The sequence below is a fragment of the Hyperolius riggenbachi genome, chromosome 6 (assembly GCF_040937935.1).
Source record: "Hyperolius riggenbachi isolate aHypRig1 chromosome 6, aHypRig1.pri, whole genome shotgun sequence".
Classification (NCBI taxonomy): Eukaryota; Metazoa; Chordata; class Amphibia; order Anura; family Hyperoliidae; genus Hyperolius; species Hyperolius riggenbachi.
This window is the reverse complement of record NC_090651.1, coordinates 12,459,136-12,475,328: the sequence shown is the minus strand read 5'-3', so window position 1 is coordinate 12,475,328 and position 16,193 is coordinate 12,459,136. Positions and strand designations below refer to the sequence as shown.

General features: G+C 41.3%; 1 long non-coding RNA gene and 8 other non-coding genes across 9 annotated transcripts; all 9 read right to left on the bottom strand.

The window, feature by feature from the left end:
• Positions 1 to 339: 339 nt before the first annotated feature.
• TRNAF-GAA (transfer RNA phenylalanine (anticodon GAA)) lies at positions 340 to 412 on the bottom strand. Its single transcript has one exon. It is a non-coding gene; the product is annotated as a tRNA-Phe (tRNA).
• Positions 413 to 1,011: 599 nt separating this feature from the next.
• TRNAF-GAA (transfer RNA phenylalanine (anticodon GAA)) lies at positions 1,012 to 1,084 on the bottom strand. Its single transcript has one exon. It is a non-coding gene; the product is annotated as a tRNA-Phe (tRNA).
• Positions 1,085 to 1,683: 599 nt separating this feature from the next.
• Positions 1,684 to 1,756, bottom strand: TRNAF-GAA (transfer RNA phenylalanine (anticodon GAA)). The gene has a single exon. It is a non-coding gene; the product is annotated as a tRNA-Phe (tRNA).
• Positions 1,757 to 2,356: 600 nt separating this feature from the next.
• On the bottom strand, positions 2,357 to 2,429 carry TRNAF-GAA (transfer RNA phenylalanine (anticodon GAA)). Its single transcript has one exon. It is a non-coding gene; the product is annotated as a tRNA-Phe (tRNA).
• A 600-nt stretch (positions 2,430 to 3,029) lies between these two features.
• On the bottom strand, positions 3,030 to 3,102 carry TRNAF-GAA (transfer RNA phenylalanine (anticodon GAA)). The gene has a single exon. It is a non-coding gene; the product is annotated as a tRNA-Phe (tRNA).
• A 600-nt stretch (positions 3,103 to 3,702) lies between these two features.
• Positions 3,703 to 3,775, bottom strand: TRNAF-GAA (transfer RNA phenylalanine (anticodon GAA)). The gene has a single exon. It is a non-coding gene; the product is annotated as a tRNA-Phe (tRNA).
• A 424-nt stretch (positions 3,776 to 4,199) lies between these two features.
• LOC137520662 (uncharacterized) lies at positions 4,200 to 9,673 on the bottom strand. Its single transcript, XR_011021911.1, has 2 exons — positions 8,709 to 9,673; positions 4,200 to 6,589 (listed from the first exon to the last, which is right to left on the bottom strand). It is a non-coding gene; the product is annotated as an uncharacterized lncRNA (long non-coding RNA).
• A 1,679-nt stretch (positions 9,674 to 11,352) lies between these two features.
• On the bottom strand, positions 11,353 to 11,425 carry TRNAF-GAA (transfer RNA phenylalanine (anticodon GAA)). The gene has a single exon. It is a non-coding gene; the product is annotated as a tRNA-Phe (tRNA).
• A 600-nt stretch (positions 11,426 to 12,025) lies between these two features.
• TRNAF-GAA (transfer RNA phenylalanine (anticodon GAA)) lies at positions 12,026 to 12,098 on the bottom strand. Its single transcript has one exon. It is a non-coding gene; the product is annotated as a tRNA-Phe (tRNA).
• Between the last annotated feature and the right edge of the window lie 4,095 nt (positions 12,099 to 16,193).

The window sequence follows — 16,193 nt, the reverse complement described above, 5'->3', positions numbered from 1 at the left end:
TTCAGGTAAATGCAGCTGTATTTATGACTTCCCATGAGACAAAACTCCAATCTAGTACCTTTTATTTAGGTAAATGATCTACTCTATATGTGTCCTATATTTTCTTTTATATATATTCATTAAGAAATGTTTGTCTCTTTTAAGTTGACTGTATGTCCTCTTTTCTTGCAGTCTTGTAATATTTGATGTGACCACAGGTATTGTTTAAAATCCATGTCTCTATTTTGTCTGGTTCAATCGGGACGTTTCTGTATTGAGAATCAGTTTATCTTGCCGAGTTCCCGTTGTAGTGCGAATTTGGCTTTATTTTACTAAGTTTTTTCTTACAATAAGATATCATGCCAAAACCCAGTATCGAACCAGGGACCTTTAGATCTTCAGTCTAACGCTCTCCCAACTGAGCTATTTCGGCTACATTGCACCACAGTTTGTGCGATTTTTTTTCAGCACAACTGTCTTGTGCAGGCAAAGACTCATGATATTTTCTGAGTCGTAGTAGCAGTGGTGTGTTGTCAGTGTGGTTAGAGGGTCTAAAGCGCTCCATTCAGGTTGCATGTGTCCTGTAGACTTGGGTTCAAATACCTTTCCTGACAATCATTTTGGAATTTTTTGCCCTCCTGCAGCTGTATTTATGAGTTCCCATAAGACAAACCTCCGATCTAGTACCTTTTATTCAGGTAAATGCAGCTGTATTTATGACTTCCCATGAGACAAACCTCCAATCTAGTACCTTTTATTCAGGTAAATGATCTACTCTATATGTGTCCTATATTTTCTTTTATATATATTCATTAAGAAATGTTTGTCTCTTTTAAGTTGACTGTATGTCCTCTTTTCTTGCAGTCTTGTAATATTTGATGTGACCACAGGTATTGTTTAAAATCCATGTCTCTATTTTGTCTGGTTCAATCAGGACGTTTCTGTATTGAGAATCAGTTTATTTTGCCGAGTTCCAGGTGTAGGCTGAATTTGGCTTTATTTTACTAAGTTTTTTCTAACAATAAGATATCATGCCGAAACCCGGGATCGAACCAGGGACCTTTAGATCTTCAGTCTAACGCTCTCCCAACTGAGCTATTTCGGCTACATTGCATCACAGTTTGTGTGATTTTTTTTCAGCACAAGTGTCCTGTGCAGGCAAAGACTCATGATATTTTCTGAGTCGTAGTAGCAGTGGTGTGTTGTCGGTGTGGTTAGAGGGTCTAAGGCGCTCCATGCAGGTTTCATGTGTCCTGTAGACTTGGGTTCAAATACCTTTCCTGACAATCATTTTTGAATTTTTTGCCCTCCTGCAGCTGTATTTATGAGTTCCCATAAGACAAACCTCCAATCTAGTACCTTTTATTCAGGTAAATGCAGCTGTATTTATGACTTCCCATGAGATAAATCTCCAATCTAGTACCTTTTATTCAGGTAAATTATCTACTCTATATGTGTCCTATATTTTCTTTGATATATATTCATTAAGAAATGTTTGTCTCTTTTAAGTTGACTGTATGTCCTCTTTTCTTGCAGTCTTGAAATATTTGATGTGACCAGAGGTATTGTGTTAAATCCATGTCTCTATTTTGTCTGGTTCAATCAGGACGTTTCTGTATTGAGAATCAGTTTATCTTGCCGACTTTCGGGTGTAGTCTGACTTTGGCTTTATTTTACTAAGTTTTTTCTAATAATAAGATATCATGCCGAAACCCAGGATCGAACCAGGGACCTTTAGATCTTCAGTCTAACGCTCTCCCAACTGAGCTATTTAGGCTACATTGCTTCACAGTTTGTGTGATTTTTTTTTCAGCACAAGTGTCCTGTGCAGGCAAAGACTCATGATATTTCCTGAGTCGTAGTAGCAGTGGTGTGTTGTCGGTGTGGTTAGAGGGTCTAAGGCGCTCCATGCAGGTTGCATGTGTCTTGTAGACTTGGGTTCAAATACCTTTCCTGACAATCATGTTTGAATTTTTTGCCCTCCTGCAGCTGTATTTATGAGTTCCCATAAGACAAACCTCCAATCTAGTACCTTTTATTCAGGTAAATGCAGCTGTATTTATGACTTCCCATGAGATAAATCTCCAATCTAGTACCTTTTATTCAGGTAAATTATCTACTCTATATGTGTCCTATATTTTCTTTGATATATATTCATTAAGAAATGTTTGTCTCTTTTAAGTTGACTGTATGTCCTCTTTTCTTGCAGTCTTGAAATATTTGATGTGACCAGAGGTATTGTGTAAAATCCATGTCTCTATTTTGTCTGGTTCAATCAGGACGTTTCTGTATTGAGAATCAGTTTATCTTGCCGACTTTCGGGTGTAGTCTGACTTTGGCTTTATTTTACTAAGTTTTTTCTAACAATAAGATATCATGCCGAAACCCGGGATCGAACCAGGGACCTTTAGATCTTCAGTCTAACGCTCTCCCAACTGAGCTATTTCAGCTACATTGCATCACAGTTGGTGTGATTTTTTTTTCAGCACAAGTTTTCTGTGCAGGCAAAGACTCATGATATTTTCTGAGTCGTAGTAGCAGTGGTGCGTTGTCGGTGTGGTTAGAGGGTCTAAGGCGCTCCATGCAGGTTGCATGTGTCCTGTAGACTTGGGTTCAAATACCTTTCCTGAGAAACATTTTTGAATTTTTTGCCCTCCTGCAGCTGTATTTATGAGTTCCCATAAGACAAACCTCCAATCTAGTACCTTTTATTCAGGTAAATGCAGCTGTATTTATGACTTCCCATGAGATAAATCTCCAATCTAGTACCTTTTATTCAGGTAAATTATCTACTCTATATGTGTCCTATATTTTCTTTGATATATATTCATTAAGAAATGTTTGTCTCTTTTAAGTTGACTGTATGTCCTCTTTTCTTGCAGTCTTGAAATATTTGATGTGACCAGAGGTATTGTGTAAAATCCATGTCTCTATTTTGTCTGGTTCAATCAGGACGTTTCTGTATTGAGAATCAGTTTATCTTGCCGAGTTCCGGGTGTAGTCTGACTTTGGCTTTATTTTACTAAGTTTTTTCTAACAATAAGATATCATGCCGAAACCCGGGATCGAACCAGGGACCTTTAGATCTTCAGTCTAACGCTCTCCCAACTGAGCTATTTCGGCTACATTGCATCACAGTTGGTGTGATTTTTTTTTTCAGCAGAAGTGTCCTGTGCAGGCAAAGACTCATGATATTTTCGGAGTTGTAGTAGCAGTGGTGTGTTGTCGGTGTGGTTAGAGGGTCTAAGGCGCTCCATGCAGGTTGCATGTGTCCTGTAGACTTGGGTTCAAATACCTTTCCTGACAATCATGTTTGAATTTTTTGCCCTCCTGCAGCTGTATTTATGAGTTCCCATAAGACAAACCTCCAATCTAGTACCTTTTATTCAGGTAAATGCAGCTGTATTTATGACTTCCCATGAGATAAATCTCCAATCTAGTACCTTTTATTCAGGTAAATTATCTACTCTATATGTGTCCTATATTTTCTTTGATATATATTCATTAAGAAATGTTTGTCTCTCTAAGTTGACTGTATGTCCTCTTTTCTTGCAGTCTTGAAATATTTGATGTGACCAGAGGTATTGTGTTAAATCCATGTCTCTATTTTGTCTGGTTCAATCAGGACGTTTCTGTATTGAGAATCAGTTTATCTTGCCGACTTCCGGGTGTAGTCTGACTTTGGCTTTATTTTACTAAGTTTTTTCTAACAATAAGATATCATGCCGAAACCCGGGATCGAACCAGGGACCTTTAGATCTTCAGTCTAACGCTCTCCCAACTGAGCTATTTCGGCTACATTGCATCACAGTTGGTGTGATTTTTTTTTTCAGCACAAGTTTTCTGTGCAGGCAAAGACTCATGATATTTTCGGAGTTGTAGTAGCAGTGGTGTGTTGTCGGTGTGGTTAGAGGGTCTAAGGCGCTCCATGCAGGTTGCATGTGTCTTGTAGACTTGGGTTCAAATACCTTTCCTAACAATCATTTTTGAATTTTTTGCCCTCCTGCAGCTGTATTTATGAGTTCCCATAAGACAAACCTCCAATCTAGTACCTTTTATTCAGGTAAATGCAGCTGTATTTATGACTTCCCATGAGATAAATCTCCAATCTAGTACCTTTTATTCAGGTAAATTATTGTAATGCTATGTTTTTGGCGTTGCTAAGGCCTCACACTCGACTCACACTAGCACACAGACTAGGTAAATACATAGCTTACGACTTCACACTGTATTAGGATATTTATTCAATTATTTACATTATTTACAGGTATAGCAGTGAATCATGGATAAGTAATAGAGTAAAGAATCAATACATTACCGGATATTGCATCATCACTCCGTATCGGGGGACCAGCGATCGTCAGGAGGCAGCGCATACACAACATCACACAACTCGTCAGTAGTGGAGAGTCCCATCAGAGCAAGGGAAATCTCTCTTTCTTATACTCATAGCTCCACCCATTTTCCCTATTGCATCCTGGGGATGCACAGGCATGAGCTTCACTATGGTTGGATGACTTATAGTCAATATTTTCATAAACAGAACTAGTTCTAGTTAAGTTGCGCATTCCCTGAAACAGTTAATTCAGGGTTACGCGCTTATTGCAACACAATGTTATATAACCATATCACGTGCCACGCATGCTCAGTACTTGTTGTGACTGGGTGGGTTCGTCCTTCAGCCTATCCACAACGTGGAAGTATGATTCATCCCTCGTGATAACCGCGTGAACACAGCGCACAGCCGTATGTTTTTATAACTTGCAGTAACCTTTTGTTCTTCTGTCAATGGTTTTCCTATGGAGAATGGTGCATCACTACTAAAAGATCAAAATATGTCCTATCTGCCTACAGACTAGCTTGCTAATGTGTTTCTTACCTAACAGCCAGTCATTCACACAGACTCTTCAGACTTGTATCACATTCGGTCCTTAGTGATGACCATTAACATATGAAACCATGACAACTTTTTTCCTCTTACAACAGATCCCATATGCCACATACCAGTTCCATCTGGATAGGATAACTATAACAATCATTACAATCAAAAAATAGGATGAACTATACACTTCATCATTGTTTCTGCTGATGGCGAATAACCCATAAATACATCCCACCAATGGTGAGAGGTGGCATCTGCTATGGCAGAGCCCACTTTAACAATTTTGTTTGCAATCACGGCAGTACTGAGCTGGTGTACGATTATACTTCTATTCAACTTTTTAATAGCACTTTTTCACTTCCGTTAGATTTTTCAACAATCCGCTTTAGTTTAGTCAGGTTTAGATCCCAATTGGGAACTTCCAAACCTTGGCCTTGCCAGGAAACCTTTGTAGTTAACGCTATATCAGGCATCAACATAAAAGTTTCATTTTCCCATTGGAATACAGTGATATTGTGTATACATCCTGCAAAAGGCACCCTCATTTTAGGGACCACCTGACGATCTGTCACTACACATACCACTTGAGGTGTTATTTCCACCATCCAGCGGTATGTTATAGGCATTATGGTCCACCCACATTTGTTTACAGTGTTCTGTAACAAACAAGGTTCATATGCAGTAGACTGTAACTTACATATTTTACTGTTTAAAGTATTCTCACAAAAAGTCAAATCATCTGTTCTGTTGCTGTCATCAATAACCTGTCCATAAAACGTAGGTACCCAGAAGTGCTGATCACCTTCTGGCCCAATTAATAATGGCAAAATAACATACTTACACATTATACCACTTTTAGTAACATTGTAAAGTGTCAATTGTCCCATGCAAAATGTATCATTGCACATCACTTTAGGTGCTTTGATATCTATCCAGTGATCAGTTCTTATCATGGAACTGAACACGGTCCTCCAAACCTCCTCATTTCCAGTCAACAACATAGTTTGAAATAACTCTTTCTGTTGTTGCTGTTGTAAGGTTTGCATGGAACAGATAGTCCAGTTTACAATTCTAGTTATATTAACATCTGTTTCATACATAACAGAGGCACTTGCGTTAATTAAGCCAAGCAAATAATCATCTATTTTAGCTTGTAATTTTAAATGGCGCCCATATAGTTGGCATCCATTTAGCTTGTAATTTTAAAACATCATTTATTTTACTTCCAACGTTATGCAATCTATTTGCTAATGTTTCAATATCAAAACTATTAAGAGTTCCAGTCAATGTCCCATATCCATCTAACAAAGTGTCATACCACTCTCTCCGTATTTGGTGTGGTTTAGAACAGTTTATGGCAGCTGGAAACGTGATTTTAGCATGAATCACAGTCTTTTAGGCATGTTGCCCCACCTTTACACAAGTGGAAGGTAGTCTCTTTATATGCCCAGGGTCCACTTTAGCATCCATCATATCCACAAATATCAAAGTAGGCCCCACCGAGACATGGTCCATTGAAAGTAACATTGAGAACGTCACATGCTTGCCTAGCATTACCGGTAAAGTTTCTCTGTAGACAACTCTTGGTTTTATTTCCCCACACGAAAGTCACCGTGGATCCCCTGTATCGGTTACTCGACTACCTGAAGTCCATGCATTAACGCCACAGCTTTCCAACCACACGATACCAAGGATTCCAAGGACAATGCCATAGACATGGAGATCAATCTGCAAAAAACCCAAACAAGTGTGACTTATTCTTGCAAATAACATTTTTTCCTGTAGGATATATTCCCACTTTTCCTGTTCTGGCCTCCAGCAGAGTTCGGTCCTTGCCTACTGCAATCACATCTGCTGGAGGAGGCGGTCCTTGGGGATTCTGACCCACATTTTAGCTCCAACATTTACTGTATTAGTAGAACCAAAATATTCATCACCCTTTACTGATGGGCTTCCCTCTCTACAAATAAAGGAATTAGGGTCCCTTTACACTTAATCAGCTGCTGTTAACTGTAATCAAAAAATAACAACTGATGTACAGTCCAGCGTCCGTGTCCCCCTATGGCCTCTTTCACACCATACACTGAAAAAACATTGAAATCTTTTCACAGTGCATTGCCATTGGGGAAAAAACAACAACAACAAAAAACAAGAAAAAACAAACAACAACAAAATTGTATGCGTACTACTACTAATGCATACCAGCGCATTAAGTGTAAAAGGGCCCTCAGGAGAACCTGGGCTATACAACTCTTTGGCCTGTGTATACACAGTGTCCTCCCCTAAAAACTTTAACCCATCCTCTCTCCTCTTCCAATAATTAACTCACTATTTCCCAGGTTAATCATGATCACTTTAATTTATTCTTGATAGTCGGAGTCAATTACTCCTCCTATTACTATAGCTCCTTTCTGAGCAAAACTGAATTGGGTAGCTATTTGCCCATAATGTTAGTCAGGTATTTTACATCCTATACCTGTGGGAATGGTTGTAACCTGTGAGGGGTTAATGATAACAACTTCTAAAGCATGCAAATCCAACCCAGCTGATACAGGTTTTCCCCTATATGGAGCTACCGCATCCTTATGCATTTTTCAATAAGAAATCGTTTCTACTTTAACCACCCCACCAGCTAGTTTCTGGTATAAACAAAAATCTGTTATCTTCACAGTTTGTTTGTATTATTCTAAACTAGCATATGCATACATTCTAGCATCTTTAACAGAGGTATTCTTAAACATATAATACACTATATCAGTAAGGTCTCAAAGCAAACTTCATACAATTCATTAGAAACAACTCAATTCACACTTCATCATCAACACATTCTGCCACTTCACGCCATTCAGCTAATCAGTACAACATTCAACCCTAGAGAAACCAGACATTTCTCTGCAAGACAAACAAATCTCATTTAGTAACTAATGACCTTAGCCCGTTTAAAAAAAAAAAACAAGCTAGGCCTTTCGCTGCGCATGCATGTGCCCGCTGTGCACATGCACCCGCCACGCGCGTGCCCTCATACACCGTTGCGCACACGCTGGCCGCCTCTGGCCCTATCCTCCCTCAACTTTTCCCCTGTGTTTCTGCGCCCCTCCCTGCACATGTGCAGTGCTAAAAAAAACAAAACAAAACTCTGAATAGACGCAGAGACACTGGCATATTATATAAAAAGGTTTTCCAGTCTAATTACGCAATATTTTCATTCTACATTGCCATAATAGACTTCACAATTCTATTTCTTTCACACAGTCTCATCTAATCTAGCTTTCAGCTCAACAGGTAAACAATTTCACTCCTGCACAATTATAGCTAGAAACCAGGGGAAAAGTTTTGCTGGCACAGATGTCACCGTGACATCATAATCACATTTAACCCTGTAACCAAAAAAAATAAAATAAAATAAAAAAAAAAAATAAATAAAAAATGAGCATTTGCAGGGATTTGGAAGTTCTAGCAAAACCCAGCACAACACACAACGCACACAAGAAAGTTGCTTTACTATTTCTCACCTCTTTAACCATTTATTTTATCAAACAAGATGCATGTCCCATGAAGTAAGAGTTAAAGGTCAATATTTTTTTTACAGCATGTACTCCTGAATGAAAAAAAATAATGCTTGCCAAGCACCCCCAGTTGAGGAGAGCAGCATCTCAAACACTCACTGGCTCACACACATTCCCTAGGAGCACTCACCTCCCGTGCACAAATGCATTTTTTTTTAAAAAACATTCCTCTATGCATTCAATTAAACAAAAACCAGACATATGAATACACGATTAATCAGGACTCGCTATAACGGATTCACCATATAAAACATTCACTAGAAACAACAATGTTAACCCACCTGTCTTGTCCAGATTATATTACCATTTCAATTCTGCCAGTGCAGTCAGATACTGTCACTTTAAGGAATTTGCTTTACAAGTTTAAACACAGCACTCCAAGATTATACTCCGAAATCTACCAACAAAGACACAGACTGTATTAAAAACCGTAGTAGTAAAAGCTGAGATTCACTGTCAGGTTACTCTCTGCCCCTTTTTCCCATCCATATTTTATCATTAAAAATATGGGGTTTTCCTTAAGAGGGACAAAAACAGCAGTAACAACCTAAAGAAAGTTCCCAGCTATTCCTAATCTTTTCAAATGGAACAAAATACATTTGTGCTAAACACTTCCAATTCCAGTTCAATGCACATTGTCCTATTTCTTGTGCAATGATCAGTGGCAGAGTTTGGCTTCCTTTTATTTACAGAAGCTCCCTGCTCCACTGATAACAATCCAAAATGTGTCATCACAGGAGCCTCTTCCCCAGCTACTTCCTCCAGTACATTTATTTTACCAGCTGCAGATTCTGTTACATGTTGGTATTTATCTGCAGCTGCCTGTGATGACACTTGTGCAACTATCACTCTGTCATCCTACTCTAGTTCCTTTTTCTAACAGGACTAGCCTTTTTCCAACAGGAATACCCTCAAGTAAAGTAACAACATTGAGGGATTCTGATTCTTTCAACCTACACAATCTTTGTTGAAGCTTTCTATAAGCTGTCAACAACATCCCACTATGCCGCCTGAGAGCGACATCATGCCCCGCCTTAACAGGGCCCCCCTCTAGAGTCTTATCTACATCTAGAGAGAGCAACAACATCACCCGCTTCAACGGGGAACCCCCCCTAGAGTCTTATCTACATCTAGAGAGAGCAACAACATCACCCGCTTTAACGGGGAACCACTATATTCCAGCATCAGGCAGCGTCCCTCAACCTCAAGTTGAGCCTGTTCCGCCTTTTCTTGATCCTGGAACGCCTTCTGCAATCGTTTGTGCACACCACGATATGCAGAGGCCAACACCCAACTCCTTCTAGCTAGGGTAACTGCATCACCTACCTTGGCAGGGAGTTTTTCAAGTACTTGAACTAAATCAACCGGTTCTGATTCTTTTAACTGCTTATCCCATGATTCTGCCAACCCATGGCTAGCTAATTCCACTGCTATAAAATTATACGGAGACTCGGTCCAGCCGGGGATCTCCGCAGGTTCTTTTAGGCATTTGGCCTTTTTCTTAAACATATTGCCTTACTTTTGGCACACTGCCAACTGGGCGTGGCTTTGACCAGAGGTGCCCCTCAACTTCTAGACACCAATGGTCAAACTTCCCACAGGTAAATTTTGCTTAGTTCAAAAGATATCTTGACTTGAAACTAAGTGGGAGGAGCTACTGACTCCAAACTTTGCCCACACCTGTAATCTGTCCTAAGATATATACATGTCAAGTATCAAGTCAATATACCATACAGGGGCAATTTTACAAAGATTTATATTAATTGCCCCACTAACTGGCAAAATGCCAAATTTTGCAAAATTACACCCAGAGACCCACAGAATCATAGGCAATATATTTCAGAGGTCAAAAGTCATCCTCGTCGCCATTTATGTAATGCTATGTTTTTGGCGTTGCTAAGGCCTCACACTCGACTCACACTAGCACACAGACTAGGTAAATACATAGCTTACGACTTCACACTGTATTAGGATATTTATTCAATTATTTACATTATTTACAGGTATAGCAGTGAATCATGGATAAGTAATAGAGTAAAGAATCAATACATTACCGGATATTGCATCATCACTCCGTATCGGGGGACCAGCGATCGTCAGGAGGCAGCGCATACACAACATCACACAACTCGTCAGTAGTGGAGAGTCCCATCAGAGCAAGGGAAATCTCTCTTTCTTATACTCATAGCTCCACCCATTTTCCCTATTGCATCCTGGGGATGCACAGGCATGAGCTTCACTATGGTTGGATGACTTATAGTCAATATTTTCATAAACAGAACTAGTTCTAGTTAAGTTGCGCATTCCCTGAAACAGTTAATTCAGGGTTACGCGCTTATTGCAACACAATGTTATATAACCATATCACGTGCCACGCATGCTCAGTACTTGTTGTGACTGGGTGGGTTCGTCCTTCAGCCTATCCACAACGTGGAAGTATGATTCATCCCTCGTGATAACCGCGTGAACACAGCGCACAGCCGTATGTTTTTATAACTTGCAGTAACCTTTTGTTCTTCTGTCAATGGTTTTCTTATGGAGAATGGTGCATCACTACTAAAAGATCAAAATATGTCCTATCTGCCTACAGACTAGCTTGCTAATGTGTTTCTTACCTAACAGCCAGTCATTCACACAGACTCTTCAGACTTGTATCACAATTATCTACTCTATATGTGTCCTATATTTTCTTTGATATATATTCATTAAGAAATGTTTGTCTCTTTTAAGTTGACTGTATGTCCTCTTTTCTTGCAGTCTTGAAATATTTGATGTGACCAGAGGTATTGTGTAAAATCCATGTCTCTATTTTGTCTGGTTCAATCAGGACGTTTCTGTATTGAGAATCAGTTTATCTTGCCGAGTTCCGGGTGTAGTCTGAATTTGGCTTTATTTTACTAAGTTTTTTCTAACAATAAGATATCATGCCGAAACCCGGGATCGAACCAGGGACCTTTAGATCTTCAGTCTAACGCTCTCCCAACTGAGCTATTTCGGCTACATTGCATCACAGTTGGTGTGATTTTTTTTTCAGCAGAAGTGTCCTGTGCAGGCAAAGACTCATGATATTTTCGGAGTCGTAGTAGCAGTGGTGTGTTGTCGGTGTGGTTAGAGGGTCTAAGGCGCTCCATGCAGGTTGCATGTGTCCTGTAGACTTGGGTTCAAATACCTTTCCTGACAATCATTTTTGAATTTTTTGCCCTCCTGCAGCTGTATTTATGAGTTCCCATAAGACAAACCTCCAATCTAGTACCTTTTATTCAGGTAAATGCAGCTGTATTTATGACTTCCCATGAGATAAATCTCCAATCTAGTACCTTTTATTCAGGTAAATTATCTACTCTATATGTGTCCTATATTTTCTTTGATATATATTCATTAAGAAATGTTTGTCTCTTTTAAGTTGACTGTATGTCCTCTTTTCTTGCAGTCTTGAAATATTTGATGTGACCAGAGGTATTGTGTTAAATCCATGTCTCTATTTTGTCTGGTTCAATCAGGACGTTTCTGTATTGAGAATCAGTTTATCTTGGCGAGTTCCGGGTGTAGTCTGAATTTGGCTTTATTTTACTAAGTTTTTTCTAACAATAAGATATCATGCCGAAACCCGGGATCAAACCAGGGACCTTTAGATCTTCAGTCTAACGCTCTCCCAACTGAGCTATTTCAGCTACATTGCATCATAGTTTGTGTGATTTTTTTTTCAGCACAAGTGTCCTGTGCAGGCAAAGACTCATGATATTTTCGGAGTCGTAGTAGCAGTGGTGTGTTGTCGGTGTGGTTAGAGGGTCTAAGGCGCTCCATGCAGGTTGCATGTGTCTTGTAGACTTGGGTTCAAATACCTTTCCTGACAATCATTTTTGAATTTTTTGCCCTCCTGCAGCTGTATTTATGAGTTCCCATAAGACAAACCTCCAATCTAATACCTTTTATTCAGGTAATTGCAGCTGTATTTGCACTTCCCATGAGATAAATCTCCAATCTAGTACCTTTTATTCAGGTAAATTATCTACTCTATATGTGTCCTATATTTTCTTTGATATATATTCATTAAGAAATGTTTTGTCTCTTTAAGTTGACTGTATGTCCTCTTTTCTTGCAGTCTTGAAATATTTGATGTGACCAGAGGTATTGTGTTAAATCCATGTCTCTTTCCTTATGCCTCCATGGCAGCACATTGGGTAGTGGCTCCGCCCCCACTACCTCATAGGACCAGTAAATATTTAAATGAGTTTGAGAGGATGCGCCCGCTGTCTTTGTTTTTCGTCCTCACCTCATAGGATACAACTCTGGGCTCAGCTCAGAAATTTTTTTCTCTTTTTGGGCACCTACCGGACTGTGTCATACAGTCACCACACAAAACCCCTTGTGTGAAGGTCCCCTTTATGGCCTATAAATTAGGTTCTTGTGGGGCACCCCGTTCTGCTGGTCTTGGGGGTAAAGGTATTTTTCCTAATGTTCACTAACAGTGGACCTGCAGTATGGATGGAAGAACAGTTACCTTATGTGGATGGACTCTAAATGAGTCTCTGTGTGCCGGCAGCAGTATCCATTTCTCTTTCTCTGTCTCCTTCTCTCTATCTCCCCTGTCGGCTGTCCCTCTCAGTTCTCTCCGCTGCCTCCTCGTGTCGGGCTGGCGTGCGCTCCACTCGGAGAGGAGGTGGAGCGCATGTCATCATCAGTGGGGCCGAATGCGCGCTTCCGGTCGCACGCTGTGCGAGTAGGCAGAAGGGAGCAAAGCTCCCATTCGCCGAGCCGCAGGGTGACGACGGGGGGGGGGGGGGGGGGCGGAGCCAAGGGAACAGCTGATCGCTCCTCAGCTGCCCCTCTCCAGGAGGCAATACGATTGGCCAGAAGCCTCTCAGCTGGGGAGGGGGCGGTGCAGGCAGCCCTGAGCGCGGGGAAAAGCTTATTTAAACCTGACATGGCAGCAGAGCCTGCGGCAAACATGTCGGACTATTCTGGCTCTGATGTTCCTGCCTCTTCTGCTGATTCTCAGCACTCTCCTTCTTTGGATCTGGAATCTGATCTGCCTCCTATGGAGTGGTGAGTAGGCAGATCCTGGTATTTTGCTGTTTGCTTCTTTTGCTTCATTTATCTATGCTAATCTCCAGTTCATTGCTTTCAGCCCTATTCTGCGTACTGATTCTGCGGATGCTGCTGCTGCGCCAATCACAGACCAGCAAAATGTTGATAGGTAGGTGCCATTAATGGTAAGTATTTTGTGCTAAAATTGGGGGGTTTTGCTATTAGAAACAAATAGTCATAATATGACTATTATTTCTACAGCCCGCAAGAACATCACCGATCCCAGCTGGAAGGAAGGAAGGCGACAAGAAAGTCCTCGCCACCACGCTACTCAAGATCTGACAGACGGCAAACAAGAAGCAGATCACGTTCCCATCGAAGACATCGTGATGACGATTACGATCGCTACTATTCATCGCATAGACGCGAAAGGTCACCCAGGAGGTACTATGTACCTGAAGGCCATACACACAGAGCCAAGGACTGCTGGGCATGCGGTGATATAGTGTTACCAGGAAAACTAGTTTGCGCATCCTGCTTTAACCAAATGGCTGGAGAGCCGCAACAGTCCTCTCTGGACGTCTCTGAGCTAATTAAGAAAGCGGTGCAGGAATCGATGCAATCTTATATTGCTAATCTGCCCTCAACGCCGACCGATAGTCAGCAGCCACAGGCCTCGACTTCTTCTGAAGCTATGATGGAAGATTCGCTACAGTGTGGGTTCGATTTCGCCTTAGTCCCACCCTTCATAAAATCCGTAAGGGAAGCCATTGAATGGGAATCGGATGAGGAGGCAGAACAATCTACCTCGAAACGTAAAGAAAAGAAAAGATATTACGCTCATCTGAATAAGACAAAAGAAACTTTCCCCTTTATGGCGGAAATAGAAGACGTAATGAAGGAGGAATGGCAAAAGATGGAGAAGAAACCACCATTAAACAACAGATTGGCTAAGCTATACCCATTGCCTTCACAAGATTCAAAAGCCTTGGATAATGCGCCAGTGACAGACGCCTCAGTAATTAGATTGGCAAAGCATGTTACCCTTCCATTAGACGACTGCATTTCCTTTAGAGACGCACTTTTACGTAAGGCGGATCTGGATCTTAAAAAATCCTATTTAGCGGCTGGAGGGGCATGTAAGCCGGCTGTAGCACTCGCAGCAGTAGGCAAAGCCGTAAGAGCATGGACAGACAATATAGAAACAGCGGTCAAGACAGGAGTGGATCAGAACACTATCATATCTGCACTAGAAGATTTGAAACTTTCAGCGGATTTCATTGGGGAGGCGGCGTTTGATGTGGTCAGATGTGCTTCACGTTCCATGCTGTACTCAGTAACAGCGAAGAGATCATTATGGCTGAAGTCCTGGTCAGCAGACCCAAATTCACGTCTAGCCTGGTGCAAAATACCGTTCGACGGTAAATCACTTTTTGGAGAAAAAATGGATGCAGCAATTTCGAAAGTAACCGGCGGGAAGTCAGGCTTATTACCTCAAGATAAGCGACCAGCGAAGCAGAACTTCTCTACTCCACAGCAACAAAATAGGTACAGGAGCGCCAGATCATATCGTCCGGGCAGAAACTTCAAGAGGAACTGGAAAAGTACCCAAAGCACATTACATGCAATTAACAAACAAAAGGCAGCCGCTCCTGGGTCTTCACAGAAAAAGTCTTTTTGACAATCCATCTGTCCAAGAGGTGCCGGTGGGAGCTCGACTTCAATCATTCAGCGCAGTATGGGCATCAGAGATAGATTCACACTGGGTGAACAAAACCATAGCAATCGGCCACTCTTGGACATTCAAAAGGACACCTCCGAACTCCTTTATCGCAACCCGAATACCAACAAACAACAGCAAGAGACGCATCTTATACTCCTATCTGGAGGAATTAATAGAAAAACAGGCCATATCACAGGTACCTTCAGAGCAGATAGGAGAGGGGTTTTACTCCCCCCTGTTTCTTGTTCAAAAGAAAACGGGAAAGTGGCGTCCTGTGTTGGACTTAAAGAAACTAAATCGATTCATCGAAATAACTACTTTCAAAATGGAATCTCTCCAATCCATCATACAAGCTGTCTCGAAGGAAGACTGGATGCTGTCAGTGGACCTTCAGGACGCCTACCTCCACATTCCAATAAAGTTGGAGTTACGGAAGTATCTAAGGTTTGTAGTAGGCGACCAGCACTTCCAGTTCCGGTGCCTTCCCTTCGGCATATCCACCGCGCCAAGAACCTTCACCAAAATTCTCGTGTCACTAATAGCCATGCTAAGAACTGCAGGACTACGCGTCTATCACTATCTGGACGACGTTCTTCTTCTGTCAGACAATCGAGAAACCATTCTACAACACAGACAGATCCTGCTGCAAACTTTGACGAAATTCGGTTGGCTGATAAGCCGAGAGAAGAGCCAGTTAGTCCCAACACAAGACTTAGTCTTTCTAGGTGCAAGGTTTCAAACCAAAATAAACTCTATATCGATTCCGGAGGAGAAAATTCCGACAATTCGAGAAAAAGTTCGAGCCATGATGAAAACCTCACAATGCTCAGCAAGGAATTGCCTCAGACTACTGGGCACGCTCTCGGCGACCATTCCTATGCTGCCATGGGCCCACTGGCACATACGTGCATTCCAAGAGGGGTTCCTTCAGCAATGGGACAGAGAAAATCTAGAGCAACGCATTGTAGTGTCCAACAAGATGAAGGGGGGCCTCTTCTGGTGGACATCGGATGTG